This window comes from Taeniopygia guttata, chromosome 13 (genome assembly GCF_048771995.1).
Source record: "Taeniopygia guttata chromosome 13, bTaeGut7.mat, whole genome shotgun sequence".
Lineage (NCBI taxonomy): Eukaryota > Metazoa > Chordata > Aves > Passeriformes > Estrildidae > Taeniopygia > Taeniopygia guttata.
In genome coordinates, this window is record NC_133038.1 from 10,881,409 (window position 1) to 10,896,018 (window position 14,610).

Below are 14,610 nucleotides of genomic sequence, written 5' to 3' on the forward strand. Positions count from 1 at the left end.
GAAAAGGCATGTTATGAAGGGCGGGTGACTGATGAGCCTGATATCTCAATCAGCTGGGGAGGGCCAGTGGCTGACGCCTGCATCACCACACTCCGGTTTCTAAACTTTCAGACATAGGCATGTTAGAAGATGAGACAGACCTCTGTGATGCTCCAGGCTGCTCTGGTATCAGCCCCTGGGGAACTGCTGTGCACAGGGTGTTGTCCTTGGTGAAATACTTTACCAAAACCAAACCACTGCAGAGTCAGAAAGGCAAAGCATTTGACTCTGTCAAAAACTTGTTCAGTATTTCATGCCAAAACCACAGGGAGAGTGGGTTAACAGTGTGGTCATTTCTACTGCAGAATGCTATTGTATTGTTGGAGGGAGTAACTTGAAGCAACACAGAGAGCCTGACTTCAGCATGCTGTCAGTCTGTCATACTAACAGAGACCACAAATCTGATAAGCAGCTGGAAGTTATAATCTTCTGTGCTTGGTTACTCCAAGAATATTTCTGAAATGCAGTAATGCTTTTTGTTCCCAGATTTGTTTAGTGCTGAGCAAAACCCTATGGAAAATTCCAGTATTTCAACACATAGGGTATTTTTTTCCTCCTAAAATGAACTGCTAGTCAAAATATTAATAGTAATTGTGGAAAAAGAGTTCTGAAATTTTTTCTGTGGCGAATCTGGACTCTCCTTCACCAGGTCCTCCAAGGAAGGACTACTATCTTCTCAATGTTGAAGGACTCCCATGGCACTGCAGGCCTTGCAGTCAGATGCAAACTGAGTCAATTTAGAAGTTGTATGGGACAAAAGGCACCAGAAATAAGTAATGTTTTCAAGAGGGTCAGAAGCACAGATCTGGCATCAGTGTGAAATCCCAAATATTCCAACCTGCCTAGAGTGTGCTGGGCCCACCCAAACTAACAAGGAAGAATAGGTGGTGACCTGGGAGGTTCTGCACAGCCACCATGAGCTCCAGCCACCTTCTATTAAGATGGACACACCGAGATATGTCACTCCAGATTTCCAGGAACAGCCAAGAAAACTTGAAGACATCTTCTGTTGTTTTCATGTCATTGGGTACCTTCAGGATCAGAGTTTCAGGAATAGTGAGATTTTAGCTACTGTAGCAGCTGTCTGGCTTGGTGTGACATGGACCGTTAGGGCCTGGATGAGATGGATTTACATAAGAAAATACTTATTCTGTGTAAGTTTGAAGCCCAGGATATTCTGCCAGATGTGTGCCACCAGATTCACTTCAAGAGCAGTCAGCCCACTTCCTCTGAATTCATGTTCTGCCTCTCAAAATCAGTCTCTTTCCACCTGGTCCTGTTTGTTCTTTGCTTACTGTATGGCATTGTCCAGCATCTTCCCTGGGCTGCGAAGCCTGGCTTGGCTGGTCTCACTGTGTGTTTGGCCTCTGTTGTGATGGCAAATGCTGACTTGCTTCCAAGCATATCTGCTGTTGTGACTGCTATCATTCCAGCTTATCTTAGGGATCACCAGCTACTCTCCTCTGTGCCTGCTTTTATTCCCAGAAATTATTTGCAGGACTAAGCTGAGATTTCCTTGTTTCCATGGTGTTGCACTTGATCTAATCAACCATTGCAGACCTAAAGTGTCCTTTCTTTCAACCTCTCTCTCCAGCCTATGGCTTCAGGGGAGCACACTGATGCAAAAACAGGTGGCATATCTAGAGATAATTAGTGATTATGTGCCAGTGATTACAAGCCTATAACGAATAATTAGATGTCAGCAGAGTAGAATTACAGTGGGTTTAAAGGTACAATGTTTGCTTGTTTGTTTATATGGCTGCTTGTGACTGTGAGGAAGCAAGCAGTCAAATATACTTTGGCCAGGCTGGTGAAGGAAAAAGAGCTGCCATTTGTGCATTTTTTTTTTGTCATGGCCCTGCACAGCCTGGATAGTGCATGAAAGAAGCTCTCTAAGTACTGCAGGAGCCAGGCTGTGACTGAAGATCCTAGTCTGCTTGCCTGTCAGTCTATTTGCTGCTGCTTTGGAGGAAAACCGTATTCTGTAAACTGGAGTGACTTATGCCATGCAGGAGCTAGAACCTGTGCTTGCCATGGCTGGGACTAAATTTTTCACTTAATTTTCATACCTCCAGCTGATCTATTTATGTTAGAAATTGTGTTCAGTCCGTATTCACTATCCTACCAAATTCTCCTTTGAAATCAGTGTTAAGCTGTCCTACCATTAAGGACTGGTGGGCTATCCCTTCCACACAGATGTTAAAATAGATAATGTCCATCTGTGTTGCTCGCTATGTATGTCCTAGGGAAAAGCAGGCATACCTTACAGCCCTCCTTTTTCAGGGAATAGAAGAAAAAGGCTTCTATACTACCAAAATCCATCACCTCAATACAGCCTGCACTCCACTCCTTTGTAAGACCACTCTTTTGCAAGCAGTCTTGGGATTGGTTGTTCCTTCAGCTCTTTTTCAGATGCTCATGTGAAACCCAAAACTCTGTCTGAAGGCCAGAACCCAATCTCAGCTACATCAAATACACCTGGAAGTAATCACATGAAAAAAGGGGACTTAATTCCAAATAAAGCCTGCTGCATCAAATACACCTGTAAGAAATCACATGAAAAAGGGGGACTTAATTCCAAATAAAGCCTGCTACATCAAGGTCAGTGTCAGCCCATGACAGACCCAAAGGTTGAGAAGAGCAGGTTGTGCCAGTTTCAGACTACCTTTCAGTGCTATTTCCCAGGGAAATCCTTACCTTACCTTATGGGATTACAGTGTTGCACAGACATTAAATTAAAATCAAGGGTTTGTCTGTGTGTTCATACCCACCTTTGCTCCTTGCTTTTCCTAACTTCCTAACTTCTGGCTTGGTTCTTTCATCTCAGCTGCTTTTCACTTCTAAACCAATGGACAGTGAGTGACACACCTTGGGTAGACAGTGGTGGAAAGAGCTGAGATGACTCATCAGACTGCAGGCTGTCTAATAGGAATTGTGCATCACAAAATTCCATTGTGCTGAGTGTCACTGCTTTATGAATTTTACTAAATATGAAAAAATAAAGACCAAAGAGAGAACAGATAGTGAGCCAGATGCTTTCTTGATGGAGAGGCTGGAATCCAAGGTCAAATTGCAGCATTTTGATGTTGGTCCTTTCCAGAGCATGGATGAGTTATCAGCATCAATTGCTGTGAATTTTCAAATCACAGTAAGGTATTTTGGATTGGGAAATTGTGAAAGGCAGTTTCTTAGTAATTTCCCTAAGCAAGCATATAAATGTTGCATCTGTTACGATAAGCTTTGAATGCCTGAGACTGAAATCAATCTGCATCCCAGATGTGCTAATGCTTTACCTGCAATGCAGCTTTTATGCATCCATAAACATATTTAATTCTAAGAATTTCAAACCCATAACTGCCAAATGAACCATTCACATTCCGTGAAGCTAAAATCCTTTTCCCTTTCCCTGTACTTCTTCCATTGCTATGGAGCAAGAGTTTTCTCTTGATAGAACATGGCAAAGAACCTGGCAGGGAACTTTTGCATTGTGCCCCTTCTGACTCAGTGATTTAACTTTCTATTATTTTTGATGTATACATTGATACAGAAGTGGGAACCTGTGTGTGTCACCCACACATTTGTGCAGGTCAAGTGCAGGTTGAACAGTGTTAGGTACCATATCCATTGTTTGTTCTTACATGTTTAGACTAAGTGCCTGTCCCTTAGAATATTCAAATCCTTCATTCAGTGACTAGGCTAGCTGATAAAAATCCAAGTAAGAGATACCACAGTAACTTCTGAAGTTTCTGTGCTGAGAATGTAAAATCAGAGGTTTGTCTTTCCTGCCAAGCTGGAATTCTTGAATTCTTTTCACAGCCCCTACCAGTTAAGCATCTGTAAGTACTGGCTGGCTTACCTGATGCTCTTGAAGAAGAGCCTCAAGATCCCTCAAGAAGGATCTTGAGGGAACTGGCCACTTTAAAAGTCTCTGTTTTGTCTACAAAGAAGCCCAAACTTCTGTAGGTTTTTACTATAATACTTGGTTGATTTTGATATTCTTATCTCTTCTTAATTCTCAAAAGTGAAAGTTTAACACTAATGCTTTCTATCCATATTCAAAACCAAGAGCCTGGTTTGAGAGAGTGTGTTGGTTCTGGATTAAGAGGTTTACACAGAGGGCTTTCTCAGCATCACCTCTGGAACTCCTAATGCTGCAGGGGATCTGATCTCCAGCTCATACAGCTACCCACTGCTCTCCTCTGGCTTGTCTTATAGACATGTAATACGTATGCGTTAATCATGTTAAGGACTGTGTACGTTTTCTGTAATTTTTCTGTACTTTACTTTGTTTAGTAATAGTTTCTAATGCATTCATGTTTTTCCTTTGCGTATCACTACCACTTTCCACAACAATAAAGAAAGGACCAGATTTTCCTGGCAGAGCTCTAACAACAAGGGCAGCTATGGAACAATCCAAAATGGAGTGCTGGGGACAGTGCAGGCATCCATGAGTGGTATGCAACTGAGGAAGCATTGCCGGGAACGTGGCAGGGAAGTCCTAAAGCATACTGATAGAGAGAATTACTGTGGTTCTAAGCTACTGTGGTTCTAAGCTACTGTGGTTCTATGCTGGTCTCAGCTAGGGTAGAGTTAATTTTCCTCACAGTGGCTAGTACAGGGCTATGTTTTGGATTTGTGCTGAACACAGAGTTGATAATATAGAGTTTTTGTTATTGCTGAACAGGGTTTACACAGAGCCTTTTCTTCTTTTTGTATGGCCACAATGGCAAGGAAATTGGAGGTGCATGGGTGGCTGGGAGGAGACACAGGCAGGACAGGTGACCCAAAATGACCAAAGGGATATTCCATACTAGATGATGCCATGCTCAGTGTCTAACATGGGGGGAAGAGGAGGAAGGGGGGACATTTAGAATGATGGCATTTGTCTTCTTAAGTAACCATTGAGTGTGAAGAGGTGCTGCTCTTCTAAAGGTAGCTGAATACCTGCCTGCCACTGGGAAACAGTGAATTAATTCCTTGGTTTGTTTTGCCTGTGTGTGCAGCTTTTGCTTTACCTATTAAAGTTTCTTTATCTCAACTCATGAGTTCTCTGTCTTTTACCCTTCTGATTCTCTTCCCCACCCTGCTGGTGGAGGAGTGAGCAAGCAGCTGTGTGGTACTTTGTTGCTGTCTGGGGTTAAACCATGACAGGTTCTCCTCATGAAAAACTGTTTCACACATTCTACACCGATGACTAATGATATTTTTGTAGTTTAGAATATTTATTTGGATTTAAATTAAGAAGAGTGTCACAGCTTGCAAAATACAGGACCTAAAATACAACTGTATCCAGTGCTACTTGTCAAAACAATCGTGTAGAATTTCCTTGGCTTCCATTCATAAAAACCTATTTTAGATGACTAATGAAAACACACTGATTTTTCTGTGTGCTGAGCACTTCCAAATCAGCCATTTTCCCACCTTCTCTCCATTAATCCTAAAAACCATCCACTTGTATTCTCTGCATGTTTGGACAGGAGTTCAGATCACTAACTTGGAAACTGCTTTTGAAATATGTTGTCTACTGCCAGGTCTCAGACCTCCTTTATCTGTCTCCAGGAAGTGAAGCTCATTATGTTTCCCCTGGACCATGCAAAGCAGAATTATAATCTTGTTTTATAAAGTATGTTTTGTGTCACGTTAACATGACTTAACTTCTGGGATGGGTGAAAACATACAAAGAATGTACAAACAAAAGACTGCCAGTTCCATTCAAATCTCTGAATGCACATAACCATGGCTGTTTAAAGAAATCAGAATTAATGAGTCACTGATTCTTACTGCAGAAGGATCTTGCTGAAGATGTTCCTTACCGCATTTTTATCACAGTTTGTTAAAGGAAATGGCCTGCTCAAGACCAGAGTATTTAAAGCACCTGAGTCAGCAGCTGATATCCCAGCACATGAGAGAGTTTGTCTTGCTTGCTTGGGGACTCGAAACTTTACTGAGTGGTTTTGTTTCTCTGATTGTGCCATACGTGGCTTAAACATGCATGGCTTTCCTGTGTCTGAGGCAGTTGGGGAATATGGGCAATTTATAGCATTAGGTTAATTTCTGCATTGTACAAGGTAGGTTGATGTAGTGTAAGACCAGAAGTAAAACAAAGAGTTATCATCAATTTAGGTACAACAGGAAGCAGGGTTGGTGACAGGATCTCAATTAGGGCTCTGGACTCAAAGCTTTGCTGGCTCCAGCCAGATGCTCCAGGTTCATCAATGCCAAAGCTGTTTTCTCTCCCAGTCATTATCATGTCGCTGAGTCTGGAAACAACAAATGACACAGGGATAAGATGACAGTGTGGATTAGGATTTTTAGGGTTAGGGATCTGGAGTAAAAGAGTTGTTGACCTTAGTTAATAGATGACCCTTGTTTGTCCCATGACAATGAGGTCACCTGCTTGGTTGCTGATTGCTTTTAGTTCTTGTGTCCCAGTGCTCAAAGGTATCAGTTGAGTGTAGTGCTAGTTCTGTGGGCTCTGTACATCTCACTGTATCATTTGTTACATAACTGACTGGGAACAATTAGGCACAAATGAGTGGAAATAGTGTTTTCATCTGCTCCAAGGCCAGAACTCAGTAAAATGAGACCATACAGGGATTAGGATTACAGTCAATGTTCAGAATTGTATTTGGAGGTGCTTAAGATTTGTTACTGGTTCTTGGAGGCTCCCTCTTTATACTGAGAAATGTGACTCCCTAATAGACAATCCATCCCCAAGGGAGTGCCTGGTGTGGAGGAGCCTGTTTCCTGCAGCTGGGGTCCTGCCTTTGAGTGCACATCAGGCCCACCAGGCATGTCCAGTTTCAAGATCTGCAGTGGACCAGAACTCCATGCAGCATTTGAAGATACAAGTGACCACTAAAATGGTACAGTGACATTTTCCAATCTCCATGCTTTTCCTAGGTCACTGAAATGGCATTCAGTTGTTGAGCACTGACCTGCAAGATCCCTCCCTTGGCAGAAGTGCCTCTCATAAATGGTAAATGTTAGTCTATAATGAGGGAGTCTGTAATCCATAGATTAGTGGCTCCGTGCTCTAAAGTCTCCGTCTGTTCTACACACTGAAATCATTATATCTCTAGTCTCAGTCCTGTTTCAGGCTTCTAAAATGGTTTTCACAGGATTTTCTTTGTTGTGCAAAGCAGCTTGTTCTTGGCTGGCACTTGCTGTCCAGGCATTGGAGCAGATGTAGCACAATGGCCTCTTGTCAGTTTAGCACAAGCTATGGGATGCATCTCCGCCCAAGGAGGAACAGGGCTTTGAAACGTGTATTTTGGTCATATTCAGACTTAGCCCCTCAATATAAGGCAGATGGCACATTGCCAGTTTTTAGGGCTTTTACTATGCTTAGACAATATTGCAAACAATGGAAAACTGTTGCCACCCAAAGGGGCTACAGAGACAACCCAGAGACCTTCCAATGCATAGTCAGACTTCACTCTAGCCATGAGCACTCACTGTGCCTGCTTTGGCAAAAGCACAGTCTGGGACAGGGCTTAGTCCCTTGCTTGCCAAAGTGTTTTATGATCAAATACCAAAGTGGAGATGCCTCAAGGATGGCCCACACAGCTGCAACCTGGGCCTCAAATGATCACCATACACCCTGCCTGGGGCAGGCTGATGGGTTGTCATGTACCAGGGACAGACACACCAGGCCTGCCCATGGCTTGTCACAGGACAGTCTGCAACTCCCTTGCATTTTCCCATCATTTTATTTACTTGTTGCTGAAGATACCTTGCAGCTGTCCCAGAGAAACACCCAGAGCATTCTGGACCCAAAATCTAGTGCAGAGTTCTTGTTATTGTAAGAAAAAGGATCCCTTGGATGGCCATGCTTCCATGTGTACACAGCAGATGGCAAAATCAGACATAACAGATGTTATAACATAGGCTTACCATTTTGGGTTTTGTCTGTACAGGATGCAGGTTTTCTTGCACTGTGTCTTCATTCCATCACAAAGTACTCCTGGTTTACTCCAACAGGTGTTCAGGCTAGGAGTTCATGCAGGAGCTTTTCTACACCCCTACTGATCCAACTCCCATTACGAGCAGTTTCCCTGAAATACATTTCTAATTTTATTTGAGATTTTTAGAAAAGTGAATGCCTCCTAGGCTGGTCACTGAGCAACTACTGTGTTGCACATCATTTGTGTAGGGATATTTGTATAGGCAAATGAGCTGCACCCCACAGCCTTATCCAGAGAGGATCTTCAAAGTCCTTCTGAGCTGAGCTCATCCCACAGGCTCTGTAGCACACATCTGTTTTATACTGTGAATCTATTATCTTTAATTCTAAATTAGCGCATTTTAATATTAAATGCTCCTTCCAATTTTTTTTTCCAGTCAAAGGAAACAAGACTGCTTGGCTCAAGTTCTTTGCTTCACTCATTATTTGAAGATTATTGTGCAAGGGAAATGAATATATTTGAACTCTCTAATAGTAGATAACTACATCTAGATCCAAATTTCTATGTTTCAGACCCACTTCATGTGTTTCAGTCTTCTAAGAGCACTTCAAGATATGAAGTGCAGTTCTTGGGGACTGGATCTTGGGAAAGATAATGTTTGGGATTTTTTTAGTAAATACATTAATGTGCTGGGCTATTTTGTAACAATTCTTTAGCTTAGATTTCTTGAGTGTAAAAAGGACGAGAGAGGTATAAATACCTGGCTACAAGTTTGCACTTCCAAATGTGCTTCCCATTTACCTTCTAAGATTTTCTTGACAATTTTCTTCCCAAAGGACTGTTTTGGAGCGTACACAGCTCCCTGTGCCCTCGGACTGGAGGTGCCGAGTGTTTTGTCTCTGTGACAACCACTGCCGCTGTGCACTGCTGACCCACTCCTCAAAATGAAATGACTCTATGATTGAAAATTCATTTTAGGCATAGAAATTGCAAAGATTTGATGGGGAGGGAGGCAATTCCAGAATGTGAGGCTGTAAAGGGCCGGAGGTGTGGCGCTGAGCCCCGCAGTGAAACAGGAGCGGGAGCCAGGTGCGGCCCTACAGCCTCTGGGGTTACGGTCACGTCCCCGCGCTTCTGCCGAACCGTTCCGAGCCGCTCCGTCCGGCCCGGCGGCCCCACGCTGTCCTCTGGCGGCACTCGCGGAGAGCGGCCCCGGCCCCGCCTCGGCCCCGCCCCGGCCCCGGCTCCGCCTCGGGCACGCCTCAGCCCCGGCCCCGCCTCGGGCCCGCCTCAGCCCCGGGCCCGCCCCGGCCCCGCCTCGGCCCCGCCCCGCCCCGGCCCCGCCTCGGGCACGCCCCAGCCCCGGCCCCGCTTCGGCCCCGCCCCGGCCCCGCCTCGGGCACGCCTCGGCCCCGCCCCCGCCCCGGCCCCGCTTCGGCCCCGGCTCCGCCTCGGGCACGCCTCAGCCCCGGCCCCGCCTCGGGCCCGCCTCAGCCCCGGGCCCGCCCCGGCCCCGCCCCGGCTCCGCCTCGGGCACGCCTCGGCCCCGCCCCCGCTTCGGCCCCGCCCCGCCCCGGCTCCGCCTCGGGCACGCCCCGGCCCAGCCCCGACCCCGCCTCGGGCACGCCTCGGCCCCGCCCCCGCTTCGGCCCCGCCCCGGCTCCGCCTCGGGCACGCCCCGGCCCAGCCCCGGCCCCGCTTCGGGCACGCCTCGGCCCCGCCCCGGCTCCGCCTCGGGCACGCCTCAGCCCCGGCCCCGCCTCGGCCCCGCCCCCGCCCCGCTTCGGCCCCGCCCCGGCTCCGCCTCGGCCCCGCCCCCGCCCCGGCCCCGCTTCGGCCCCGGCTCCGCCTCGGGCACGCCTCAGCCCCGGCCCCGCCCCGGCCCCGCCCCGGCTCCGCCTCGGGCACGCCTCAGCCCCGGCCCCGGCCCTGGCCCCGCCTCAGCCCGTGCCCTCCACGTCGGCCTCAGTTCTGGCCCCGGCCCCAGCGGCAGCCAGCGAGCGGCGGTTTTTGTATTTAAAACTGCGGCAAGAGCCTTCAGCAGTTCCCAAGCCGTACGCCGCGGGCTCCAGAAAGGCAGCAGCTTGCTGTTAGTTTTGGTTTCTGCACAGGGCTGGCAAACAGCAGTAAATTCACCCTTGGCCCCGCTGGGACCGCTACCTGCCGTCCCTTTTCCCAGTGACCGCGCCAGGATCTCGCTCACTCTTTAATCGGTGTGCTCCCCACCCCAACGTGACCCCCGCAGCCCTTGCTGTGTCCCAGTCCCCGCGCCCCAGCATGGGCCTCCGTAACTCAGCTTGAACGTGATTCCTCTGAACAGGTTCCAGATATGCTGAATAGCTCTGTGAACGTAAAGTGTTGGGTTTATTTTTTTTAAAAATGCTGCTCTTTTATTTTTTATACAAACTAAAACACCAGAGGTCATTGAATCCTATATTAAATACATAAATTAAAAAATAACCATTCATAAAACTTTACATACAATAAGGATTCTCTCCTACACGTTAATACATATAGTACAGGTACATGTCCAGTGTTTATCAAAGGGTCATTCTGCCAAGTAATTGACAGTTTTGTTCTGGAATAGACACCAAAAAAATCTGGAACAAAAAGTATATATAAAACCACAGAGGTGCTGATGTGAGAGAGGGCAGGGGAAGAGAAAACCCTTTGGATCACCAGCGGTTTGTTCTCTGAGCCCTGCTCACGTCAGGAGAGCCTGGCCTGGGCAGTCCTCATGGGATGCCACAGAACTGAAAGCTTTGCGTTTCAAGGATACTTCCCACTGAGATAACGGTAGGCGGTTGGAAGATGAACAACACCTAAAAAAAATTCCCCTCTGTCCTCCAGGCGCATCAGTAAGAGAGGATGGACCTGTGAGCCAGGCTGGTAACACTGCAAGTACCATTTCCTTACTGCAACCCCAATTGCCTAAATTCATCTCACTTAACCAGGCCCTCATCTGAAGTGCTTACATTAAAAAAATAGTCTTCAAAGTCTCATAACCTGGTCATTGAGGGAAAAAAAAGCAAGTCAAATGAGCTTGACCACAATTTGACTTGCCATGAGGACTGCCCAGGCCAGGCTCACCTCCTGCTTTGGCGGGATGGATAGCCTGGAGTGCAGCTACTCCTGAACAGCCTTGAATGGATGCACAGGAGGGATCCAGGGCTGTATTTGCTGTCCTCAAAGGCTGCAGTAAATTGATCTTTATTTTTCTTGTTGGTTTTGGGGAGGGGAGGTTGGCTGCAGTGACTAATCTGAGGCAGGATTCTCAATCCTTTCCTTCAATGAACATCAGGAACCGCAGAAAGCCCAGGATTAACAGTCCAAGGAGAGCGAAGGGTCCAGAAAAAAAAAGAATAAAAAATTAGCTGTCCATAAGATGTGAAACTAAACCTGGAACAATGTACCAGCTGTGGCAGCTAAATAATCTTAATTCAGTTCCCCATGCCTAGATTGAAGTAACTTTCGTAAGCTACAGCAATAATTTCTATATACAATAGGGAATTGCTAAGTATATGCATATATATGTATATATATGTACATATACATATAGATACATGTATATATATATATATATATACACACACAGACATGAAACTCATTTTGATCTAGCTGATAGAAGAAAGTTTGTATTAACTCACATCAGCATGTGTGTTTTAGGCATGGCATGTGTTACACTGCAAGGACAGTAAAGCAGCGGTCGCCCAGCTCCCTGGAGGGAAGAACAATCTTTGAAAAGTTTGCAGACCCAGGTCTGCTGCAGTCAGACTACCAGCCCCCATTTCACCCTGAACCCTTGGGAATGCAATACCTGCACGCATATGAAGGAGAAGCTGTTCAAAAAACTCTTCAAAAGCTCTTTAAAAGCTTCTGATGTGTGTAAGATGTTGGTACATGTGATCCCTGCTTTGAAAGTGTAAGTAATGCACAAGCTGCACTCTGGCCCTTAATTTTCTAATTTCTAGTACAGAAATCCATTTCTTCCAGTTAAAATTAAGGCTCCATCACAGAAGACGGAGCCTTGCCACAGGAATCCAAAGTCTGAACAGGCAGGACTCCATTCCCCAGGAAATGAAACCAGAGGCACTGAGAAGTGTGCTGTCAAGCTCATTAGTGAGAAAGGGAGGGTGGGTGCAGCTGGCTGCACTGCTTCCCTCAGCACAGGACCCTCACAGTGATTGCTGCGGGTATTATGCTTCTCAGGGAGTATGTCACCCTGATTTTTAAGATTTTCTAAAACCTTCTGAGTTTACATTCTTGTAGAAAACTTTCTCACACAACTTTCTGTAAACAACCTATTGTTTTACATTCCTTCGTGGAGGCAGAGAAAGTTTAACGTACTAGTAGTTTGTTGGAGAGGTGGTATGCTCACCTTCCAATCCACTGTCACCTTTAGGAAAGTACAAATGTTAAGAGTCAGAAATAAAACTTCCTCTTTTTTACCTTTGCAATAGCAGTGACTCACATCGTGCTTCTTTCATGTCGTATAGTAACAGGAAAACTCTCCTGAAAGAGTACTAGAGTTCATGGACCTGCATTTCTGACAAAGTACTGGGTGCATGGACCTATGACCTCAGGGAGGCAACACAGCTGGGTTCCAGGCTTCGTGATTACAGAGGTAAGTAATGCTTTCAAATGAAAACTATTTTAGTTACTCTTACCAGTGGAAAATCTAAACTGACTAGCAATATTTCTTATTTGCAATAAGGTTGTGTTCACAATGTTTTTCCCCATTTTTGGTCTGTGTATCATTGATCAGGAAGCCAAATAACAAAGTCAGATAACAAGCTGAACCAAAACATTTTTTCCAAGCTGGGACAAAACAGTTGGAAGCTGATACTTTGTCAATCATGTCACATGGATAGGGGATTAGCATTCCTCCCTGCCCTGTCCTCCAACATTTCTTCTCTTTCTCAGAAGCTACTCTGTAGGTCCAATTCAGTGATCCTCAGTGGTTACTTTATAGTAAAACCAAGTACAGTCATTATTATCTCAATGGCAGTCTTTAAAGAATATGAAAAGTATCTGATAATAGACAGGCTGTTCTTCATGGAGGGATGGTGAAGAGAGATATGGCTTCAACTCCACTGGAAACCTTCCTTATGCCATTCACCCTCTTCTTCCATTCCTTGGCCAAGGCAGGTGGTGCTGTGTAACAATCTCAAGCATAAAGCATCGTGACCTGTCCTGCCCATCCTCCAATAACACAGACTGTTTTTTTCCCCTTTTTTTCTTCCACAATGCAGCTGTCATTTGTTCCTGAGGTTAAAACCAAAGAGGGAGAGCAGGAGTCCCTGCAGCAAGAAAGCCACACACTTCATATTGAGCACTTTGTTGCCAGCATCTCTTGAGTTTCTCCTACTCTGATCTGCTAATTTTTGATCCATTTGTCAGATGACAAGATGACATTTAAATGATTGCCCTGCACAGCAGGAATAGATTTTTCTATTGTAACTTTGGTTCCATGCCCAAGACACACTGACTTGATCAGCTGAAAGTGGTTCCTTCCCTTTACGTTCTTCCTAGGTGATGTAGGTTGTCTGTTTATTTTTCTTCCCCTTTTGTAATTTCAACATACAGGATTTCATTAGATGCAGCATATATAATAGTTTTAGACAGGAATTGTCAGGTAACAAATTTTGAGTGATGGCTTTAAAATACAAGATGGTTGCAGTCTTGACTACAGGCTGTTCATTTTTATACTTTTGAAAATAGGTGTAAACAATATTCTCTTCATCGAGGGGTGGAAGCATTTGCCTTTATAAGGACTTATCTGCATGGTCGGGCACTCTGAAAGTTTAAAAAAAAAAACAACATCTGTATCAGATAAGGTAAAGTTTGTTCCTCTACCCACCTATTCCAGATTTGCCAAGATACAATCAATCTATCAGTCAGGAAACTGAAAAGGCTAGGTCTTATAACTATCAGTGTGAAACTTGTTTTGTCTGTATGAAAATCACTTGTGAAAATTCAGTGTATTTTGATACATTTGTCCATTTAAACCCCACAAAGCTCAACCCTGTGGTGCATAAAAGTCCCCATGGGCACGTTCACATGAGTAGTATGCATAAGTTTTAATGACTCTTGAACCAAAACTGCCTACATTCACCTGTAACAAGAGCAGCAGGCAATACCCTTGAGGTGTCAGAGCAAGCCTGGAATTTTGTCTAATGCAGCACTGAGGCAAACAGAAACTGCTACTGTCCTGAGAAAACCTACCCTACCAATGAAAAAAACCAAAAAACTTTGGTTCTCAGGTTTGAGACCAGGGAAAAAAGGGCATATTTGGTTTTTGTTATCTCAGCATTTCAGGCCTACGTAGTAAAATCCACTGGGTGCAAAATCCACACAGACCACGCTTCCTTATGTGATCACAAACAAGTGAATATGTATGTTCACAAGCACAGAGAAAATGCAGGTAGGAAAATCCCATATAAACAGGAATTAGAGAGCTTCTGGTCTGGATACTGTATCTGCTGCACATGGCTTCCTTCATTTGCACATTCTTGTCCTTTGTTATTTGAGTACAGCAGTGAGTCAAGTGTTCATTCAGGGTGAGAAGGAAACCAGAAAGTATCATCTGTGACCACACTGGGGGTTTCTCTCTCCTGGTTAAAACATTGGTAAAGGATAAACTGCACCAAGGCATGAACAAAAC

General features: G+C 45.2%; 1 protein-coding gene across 3 annotated transcripts in view; it reads right to left on the bottom strand.

The window, feature by feature from the left end:
* Positions 1-10,291: 10,291 nt before the first annotated feature.
* The window catches only part of JAKMIP2 (janus kinase and microtubule interacting protein 2), a 36,122-nt gene continuing 31,803 nt past the window's right edge, over positions 10,292-14,610 (bottom strand). For 2 of the 3 annotated variants that reach the window (XM_041719016.2, XM_002191746.7), the window contains one exon: positions 10,292-13,742. The gene's annotated coding sequence lies outside the window, so the exon portion shown is untranslated. The remainder of the gene's footprint in view (positions 13,743-14,610) is intronic. The other variant, XR_012058069.1, reaches the window with a different exon arrangement.